The following is a 9,471-nucleotide window of genomic DNA, read 5'->3' on the forward strand; positions in this document are numbered from 1 at the left end:
ACGCTCTGCCTGTTGGAAACAGACGGCCCTTCCTGCTGAAGGAGCCACGAAAGGGATTCTCGCTCCCACGGGCACAAGTGGTTGTGTTTCTTGTGTTGAAACCACCGAAGAGAGAGGCGAGAAAACGAAAATCTCTGTGCCAGAGTGCGCAACATTCGAAATGACGCTGCGCTTAAAGAACCGCAAACGAAGCACATGGCTGTCCTTATCAGTTAATCGTCCTCAAGTCGAGTTGGCGCCCATTATCTTTATCGGATCACCCAACAAGTATCTCAAGTGCGACCGACGTGAAATCTCCTCTTTCTGGAACATTCCCTTGTGAGAAATAAACAGCCGGTATTTGTGATACACGTACTTGGAAAATGCATTTGCTCAAGTATCAGATTTTCTCGATGTACGTTCCGAAATACTTCCATAACCCCCTTCTTTACTATTATGGGGTTCGATATTGAAGGCGTCATGTCTCAATCTTTCCTGCACAGAAATCCACCAAAATTAGACCAAAATTAGTCAAGGAAAGCTTGTCTAAACTGAATGTACGTTTGACGTATTTCAGATATATCTGCTGTCCATATCGAGGCATCGCATTGAAAGAAACCTACCACATGGTGTATCTTTTTACTATCAATCCAGTTAAAATCACGATGCCGTATCGTTTATTATTGGTGACGCGAAATTTCAGTTGGAGCTCGTATGGCTTCCCAGTATGGGACTTGAAGGAATATGCCATCCTGTGACTATTGCGCTTTCCAAAATTGTGGAAAATTGAGACGCCATATTGTCGCTGGATGAGTACATCTGCTGAACCGAGACGGCATTCCGTTGTTGGATGTCTGCCGTAGTTTCTTGCTCCGCATTCGGCTCGAAATTTACGTGTGAGACGTTATCGCCCAGGAGCACCTGTCTTACACTTGTAGTTATTATCTTGTTCTCTCCCATCACGGGATTTTCTATGCCTCATTTTTGTCTAAAACGCTGTTCATTACTCAGTTGGCTTCCGCCATTTAGTTAATGATTTTTATTTTATTGATTGGACAAGAAAGTTAAATAAATTCCCTTTAGTACATTCACTTACTGCTATTCTTACTAATCTGCTTTTACTAAAAGAAATATTCTACCTGCCATGAAGCTATCTAATCGACAATAATAAAGCTGGTGATGATGATGATGATGAGCGTTTGGCGTCATTGGCCGGGAGGCCCCTCGCGGGGCAGGTCCGGCCGCCTTGGCGCAGGTCTTATTACATTCGGCGCCACATTGGGCGACCTGCACGCCGGATGGGGATGAAATGATGATGAACACAACACAACACCCAGTCCCTGAGCGGAGAAAATCTCCGACCCAGCCGGGAATCGAACCCGGGCCCAGAGGACGGCAATCCGTCACGCTGACCACTCAGCTACTGGGGCGGACATAAAGGTGGTATAATCGAACGTTGTTGCAATGAACGTTCGGCTGCTACCGGAAAACTAACGATTTTTAAAACTGCTTCAAAATGACCTGGCAGATTAGTCGTTTGATTCGAAGAAGAAAATAAGTGATTTATCTCGCTTATCTTACTCGGTGTAATAATTTTCAGATCTCTACTTTTTCGTTTTTATTCTTATTTTAGATTTTCACATTTCGTGGTCTTCAACGGTTCTTTAATTCATTATTGGGGTAATATGGTGTCCCGTTAATTTGTGTCTTCAATACATGGAAAGGAAAATATCGTATTCTTCAGTCACGATGTTTAACGGTAATATTTTTGATTACTGTTCTTGAAAGCAAGTAGTACAGTGCGTGGGATAATTTAGAGTTGGAAGTTATTCTTTGATTTATTGATACCTTTTGCGAAAAGAACGGTTGGGATTGTAAATGTTACGAGTATATAAATGGTACCACACCACGACAGATTCCCGCAAATGCATTTATTACGGACGATGTAATTAGAGAAAGCAAACAGAACATTACGTATACTTTTGAATACATACAGTCTGATTTACCGAGCCACCCAATCTGGAGACCTCGTCTTCCATAATCTTAGCATTCAGCACGCACTCAGCCGCCCGTATATTCTCCCGTTGCTTTTCCATTTCTTTGTCGTCGTCTGCGGACTCGTAGCCGAAGCAACAGGTCCCAAGCACGAAATAACTCATCCACAATTCTTTCCTAACCTGTAAACACTGTATATTAAAGCACGGTTTACAACATACGTTCACGAGAGCCACACTGTTATTTCTGTCTCATTAGGCCCAGATAACAGCAGAATGAGTAAAGGTGAGATGAATTTTTTTTATTATTAAAATAATGAAGGTTTCACTTTCAACTGATTGCACAAGAGAGTCCCACATTTCCATTTCACGTCGTAGACCGTGAATGAACTTATCTATGAAATCATACGAAGATAAAATATTACAATCTGTTTACTATAAAAATAATAATCAGTAAAATTCTTCCGTAAGCGAAGTAAAATATCCTTCCGCTATTCACAACGTCTTCTGGATCAGTAAACCCAGTGTGTGGTGTATAAACACTGGAGGGCAAGATGGACGCCGAGGCTTCAGAGTCTGGAGGAAATCGAGAGCTAAAGTGAATGTAGTGATGGCTACAGAGTCCCGGCAAAAGGAGGTTAGAGGGAGGGCAGAGGAAGGGAGTGTTTACAAGGAGGAAATCAATGTGTGTACGATTCTGTGGCTCGGAAAAATATATTGCAGAAAACTGCTGATATGTGTAAGTCGTATGGTGTATAAGACGTAATACCCGGAATGCGACGCTCGCCATGTTGGAGAGAGTGACAAGCACTATCATTTACTTTAGGTTACAGTCCCCACAAAATGGCAACTGCCAGATTAGCTGAAGAAAGTTTTGCAGCAAAGGTTCATTGTATTGCTGGAAGATCATGCCCCATTAATAATGCAAGAAACGATCAAGAAATGGCCAGGTATATTCTCCACACCTACATAACCTTCCAAAAATTACCAATGGTTACTTTCAGTTACATTTCTTCACAGCATGACACGAAAGCTGGTAATGTACAGTCGTGTACAAAACTAGCGAGAACCCTCCCCTTTTCATTATGCTGATCTGCACAGCTTCAAAGTCTGCTACACAGCATAATACGCAAGGCGACAAAGTGCTACCAACATACTATGCAAAGGCGTGAAATTGACAAACTATTCGAACTTTGTCAGACTGTTTTCATCATGTGTAAGACTATATTTATGCTGATTATTGTGTTAAACACAACACGTAAATATAAAATATAAATGAAAGAAGAAATTTTAATTAGTATGAACTGTACTAAGAAAAATGAGTTCCAGCTTATCGAGGCAACATAACTGTTTCAGTAAGACAAAGTACCCCAGATCGTTACGATTTAGCAAAATATTACGCGCATTCGACCGCGAAACTGCCTGTGCCAACGTTCAGACCAGCCGTACTGGATTACCGTTGCTGACATAAGCAGAAAGTTTGCAAATTTAGGAATGCTTGAAGATTCATAACGTAATTCAGTTAAAAATCATTCAGTGCCATAAGTAACTCAATTCAGTCGTTGACAAAAGCGGAAAAAGTAGGCAGTAACAAGTATGAAATTGTACAAGATCTTCATATTTACATCCACAGGGCGCCGGTACAGAATAAAGGTGACAATAAAACGAATTGGGAGCGCGAGAATTTCTTAAAATTGCTTTGCTGATAGTCTATCTGCCTCCATCGAGATTAGAACCGAAAACAAACCAGACCTCCGTTGCAGTAGCAAACACCTTTCAGTACGCTAGCAGATAACCCAGGCAACAACCCTCTGTTATTACCCCAGATATGAATAAGCCGGCAATTTCACAAAGAAAATGGCAAAATGATCTGCACTTTCTCTTGCATAGAGCTTTCTGGACTCAAAAACGAGAATTTTCTACCTTTATGTCACCGCTTATGTGACAATCGTTCGAGATGTTTATCGAAATAACAAGATACTGTAATTAGCGAATAAATTTAGTAGGTTAATTCTGCACCAACCCAGGAAGTAAACGGCTACATATCTGCCAAACGTATTCTACAATGTTCGAATTCTCCATTACACTCTCCACAGACAGAAAACGTTCATTAGACGAAGTGTTTCTTAAGCTAGCTAGCACTTCTAAAACGCGGTGGCATTAATACTGGGATCTGAATTACCACGTGTGTAGGCAAATGGATTTTATTTGCATTCCTGTAAACGTGATTTGGATGGAAAGCGTCGCTACGAGTAATATGCTGATGTATCGACTACAACGAGAGCTCAACTAAAAGGTGAAACCATCGTCAAAATGGGCTGGGAAGTACTGCTTCATCCCTATTACAGTCCTGATTTAGCGGCTAGTGATTTCCATTTGTTTCGTGCACAGAAGGAGGCATTACGTGGGAAGAGGTTCGAGGACAACGAGGACGTGAAAAGGTTTGTGCGAAATTGGTTCAAACATCAAGATAAAGAATTGTTTGCAGCCGGCATAAAAAGGCCCGTTGGATCATGTGCATAAATGTTCAACGGGATTATGTTGAAAAGTAGGAAAAGTATTGTTTTGTAGAAATGAACGGATTTTTCTCCAGACCAATTTAGTTATTGAATGACGCTCTTACTATCAGACAGTCGAAAGAAAAAGTCGTCTGCAGAATCTCGAATATAGGAAGGACGGATAACTACGAGAACTAAGTACAAACCGCTGCTAAGAAAAATGGGTATTAACAAACGAAAAGATAGAGATACTGACAATGCACGGCCAAGAAATATTTTTTATGCGATATAATTAGAAATTAATCGTTTTCGTACTTTTTCCCTTACTGGTAGTGTGAAAGCTTACTTGTCATCAAATTACATAATTCTATTCCGCCGGGCAGTATCCAACAGGTCTGGACTGAGTCTCCGCACACTCTCCGTCCGAGCACGCCTTGCAGGTTCCAATGCTACCGACCGGCCGCCAGGTCATCCTCAGCCACAGGCGTCACTGGATGCGGATATGGACTGGCACGTGGTCAGATCACCGTTCTCCCGGCCGTAGGTCAGTTTATGCGACCGGAGCCGCTACTTCTCAGTCGAGTAGCTCCTCAGTTTGCATCACAAGGGCTGAGCGCACCACGCTTGCCAACAGCGCTCGGCAGACTGGATGGTCACCCATCCGCGTGCTAGCCCAGCCCGACAGCGCTTAACTTCGGTGATCTGACGGGAACCGGTGTTACCACTGCGGCGAGGCCGTTGGTCTGGATTCAGCTTGCGACTGTCGAAACGTGTGACTTCAATGGCTGTGTATTTAGACTTAGAAGCTTAAATTTTCCAGAAGACCGAGGGACCGCAGAGCTGTGACTCTCAAATAAATTTCAACGTGTCACTTTCAAATGTTTCTGAAGCAGAGGGGCCATAAGAAGTGACGTGCGAAACCCTGAAAATGAAGAAATGTAACAGGGTGGAATGACTCATACGGTGAGGGGTGCCTCCTAACGGTGTTGAGGGGAAGCATTTCGGTATACAAGGTGTGCATCTCTGCTTCCGCCGTTTGTCGGTAGCTGGCGACAGCGTTAAGCAGCGGTCGAAAGAAAGAGATCGTAGACGTCAGGCAGTTAGCTGGGACCTCGGTCAACATAACCTCATTCAAAAATGGTTCAAATGGCTCTGAGCACTATGGGACTAAACATCTGAGGTCATCAGTCTCCTAGGACTTAGAACTACTTAAACCTAACTAACCTAAGGAAACATACACATCCATGCCCGAGCCAGGATTCCAACCTTCGACCATAGCGGTCGCGCGGTTCCAGACTGAATCAAATGGTTCAAATGGCTCTGAGCACTATGAGACTTAACATCTTAGGTCATCAGTCCCCTAGAACTTAGAACTACTTAAACCTAACTAACCTAAGGACATCACACAACACCCAGCCATCACGAGGCAGAGAAAATCTCCAGACTGAATCGCGTAGAACCGCTGGGGCACTCCAGCCGGCTAACCTGATTCAAACATTAGTCGATTTGTGTCTGAATCATAAAGTTGTACTTGATTGAAAATGTCAGTTTATGAGCCTAATTCTCGTCATTTGCGGGATGTGTTTCTGTTTTGTTTCTGTACGAAGAAAACAGCGGCTGAGTCTCATCGAATGCTCTCAAGAACGTATGGCGAGGACGCCATTAGTGAAAGAAGGTGTCGTGAGTGGTTTCAACGCTTCAAGAACGGTGATTTTAACGTCGTAGGCCGGCATAGAGGTGGAAGAGAGAAAGTTTTCGAAGATACAGAATTGGAGACATTGCCGAGTGAAGACTCTCGTCAAACTGAAGAAGAATTAGCACGATTAGTCCGAGTGACACGTCAAGGCATTTCAAAACGTCTCGAGGCTATGGGCACGATTCAGAAAGAAGGAACTTGGGTCCCGTGTGAGCAGAAAGCAAGAGACGTTCAACGGCTTTTGCGTGTTTCTGAACAGTTCAGAGTCAAAAGCAGATGGGATATCTGCATCGCAATGTGACCGGGGACGAAATATGGGTTCATTACGACATCCCCATGATATTTTTTCTGTTAGGGTTATCCCGCCCTCGATTGCACGTCGACGGCCAAACCGAGTACTCACGGCTCCAAGCTCATGCTCTGAATTTGGTGGGACCAGCTCGGCGTCGTGTACTACGATGTTTAATTTTGGATCTCAGGTATCGAACGATAACACGTCAGGGCTGAGACCAGGAAGTTAAGAAGTGTCAGTCATCGCACTGGTCGGTCTTATGTCTGGCCTACTTGTTTGACGGTGACGAGTGGAGCAGAAATGCGGCCCACAGCTCTGCAGGCGGCGCAGTCCGGGGCCATGACGTGGGTCCAAGGTGCAGACGCTCCAGGGCGGGGGAGACTCGGGCCGGCGAGGAAGTGGCGGGCAGCAGGCGTGGCAGGGGGCAGCACGGCGCAGGCGCTGCAGGGCAGGGGGGGGGGCCTCTGAGCTGCAGGTGACGTGTCGCAGGAGGTGGGTAAAGAGAGGTACGACGCCTCCAAGTAAAGAGTGAATAATTGAAAACGTATCGTGATGAAGTCTCTGTTGGCAAAAGTTTCCATATCACTTCCACATTTCAATCTCTTGCTGGGTCTGCCAAGAGGACGGTAACCATGAGAAAGACATCGATTAACCAAAGAAACAGTAGGAGTAGTGTAAGAGTTCGAGTGTGGAATATCGGCAGTTTCGACATGGAAGAGATGCTAGAAAACCTGGAGAAAGAATAACAAAGCCTCAGCTCAGATGTAGTGGGCTCAGTGAGAGGAAATGGAAGGAATATAAGGATTTCTGTACTGACAGATGTGGCGTAATGTCAGTAGTATAAAATGGGTAGGACACTGTAGAATAAGGTGGTATGGCACAGAGTGATCTACTTTGGACGGTTCAATGGTAAGGATGTCCTAATCAGAATCGGAAATATACATGCTTTATGTCACAAGTAGAAGGTGTACAGATTGAGATAGCGTATTATAATATTTAAATCCCTCACCCCGGCCCACCCATGCGCAATGCGAGTTACGGAAAATGGGTTGGTGTTAGTAGGGTTAATTGGTAATTCAGTATGCGAAAGAATATGATAATCTACTGACAAGTACTATCAGTTAGTCTGGGTTACAGTTCCGCACAAAGTTGGTGCTGTGAATCATTGCCAGATTAGCTGAGGGGCGATTGGCAGTAATGTTGTCTGGTATTGCTGGAAGATCACGCCTGACTGGTAAAGCAAGAAACGCTGAAGAAATGGCCAGGTATATTCTCCACACTTACATAACCTCCCATCAATCACCAATGGTTACTTTCAGTTACAGTTCATCACAGCATGATACGAAAGCTCGTAATGTACATCGCTACCAGTTAGCCGGGGAATGTCTCGATTGTGTAGATGGGTGTTAGCAAGTAATGAATAAAGAGGCGTTGTCCTGTTGGAAGATGGCTTGCCATTGATTTTTCAAGAAAAATTGCAGAAAGAGCCAGCTGCATTATTCACAGTTTTCTGCGCACTCAGATAGTTGGAGTTACTGTAGCATATAGTTCAGCACAACATAATACATAAAGTAGTTACTGCATATCACAACCAGAGGACCTAAAGAAACGTTGGGTTGTGGAGGTTAGTGACACGGTTATGAGCAATGTGTCGTTGTCCACCCCGAAGATACCGTGCCGTCATTTTGTACGAGACGCTGTGGAAAATGCCAGCTGTATTCTCCAGAAGCCTTTGTTTGTGCAAGGAGTGCTACAGGTTACGTTAGGTCACTTTTCAAAAGTTAGCACATTATATGAGTACCATTATATGAGTACACCAGAATGTGTGGGATTGAGGAGCTCTGTTATCGGGTGTTGAGCAAAGGATTGTCGCCTGCTCGAAGATAGTATCCCAGTGTTGCAGAATGGGCCATATGTGTCGTTTACACTTTTGTTTTCCCTCAACAAATACTAGAGGTTATTTCTGTTTAATATTCTGTATAGTACAGTACCCAAAGCGTATAAGCTCATCAGTGGCTCCTTAGTTGATGTATGTCACATAATGTTTATCTGTATGACTCAGTGATAACAAATGGTGTGTTGTCATGTTGGAAGGTCATGTCCCATCGTTTCTCGTAAAACACAGCAGCAAGTGCATACTGTATTCTGTACACTTCTTTGTTGCCTCAAGAAACAGCAGCACTCCCCAACAACACGATGCACAAAAATGGTACTGTTTATCAACGCCAGACTCGCTGAAAAACGTCTGTGATTGCACAGATGTGAGACCCTGAATTGTTAAAGGGATCATGTCCTGTTAAATTTGTAATAAGCGCTGCAGTAAGGGATGCGTGCATTCTCCACGCCCTTGTATTGCCTCCGCAAACACGAGCAGTTCCTCGTACTTTGGGCTACAGTTCTGCACAACGTGATAACCATAGTTGATACAGTGTTTCACTGCCACAATAGCTGAAGAAGTTTCGAGACTGCAGTACTACCCGACCCAGAAACGAGTAAACAGTAAAGGTATTTTGTGCTGCTGCAAAGTAGTGTTCTAATGAATTTCCTAGAAATGTTGCAGAAACAGTCAACCGTATCCTCAACACTTGTGAGCCCCTTCAACGAAAACTAATGGACAGCTTAGGCTAAAGTTCAGCGCTATACGACACAGAAAGTTGGAGCAGCGCCTCATTTCCAGTTAGCTGATGAATGTGAGTGTTTTTGGAACTGTGTGGCACATTAATGAGTAAAAAGGAGTTGACCTCTTGGAAGATCATGTTTCACTGACTTTACAGCCTGCTCTTTCTGCAGGTATTTTTTCGCAATCTCCACATTTCTGTGTTCCCTCAACAAACACTATGGGTCAAATTACAGTAGAGTTCAACACAATATCATACCTGAAGTTGGTGCTGTACATTAATACCAGATGAGCTGAAGAATGATTGGGATTGTGGGACTGTGTAATGCAGTCGTGAATAAACGAGCATGGTCCTGCTGAAAGGTTCAGATACTACTAATTTTGGAAGAAACACT

At 43.8% G+C, this 9,471-nt stretch overlaps 1 pseudogene; it reads right to left on the reverse strand.

Annotated features, from left to right (window-relative positions):
• Positions 1-5,096: 5,096 nt before the first annotated feature.
• LOC126109035 (5S ribosomal RNA) lies at positions 5,097-5,214 on the reverse strand (annotated as a pseudogene).
• Between the last annotated feature and the right edge of the window lie 4,257 nt (positions 5,215-9,471).

The sequence above is a fragment of the Schistocerca cancellata genome, chromosome 11 (assembly GCF_023864275.1).
Source record: "Schistocerca cancellata isolate TAMUIC-IGC-003103 chromosome 11, iqSchCanc2.1, whole genome shotgun sequence".
Taxonomy (NCBI): domain Eukaryota; kingdom Metazoa; phylum Arthropoda; class Insecta; order Orthoptera; family Acrididae; genus Schistocerca; species Schistocerca cancellata.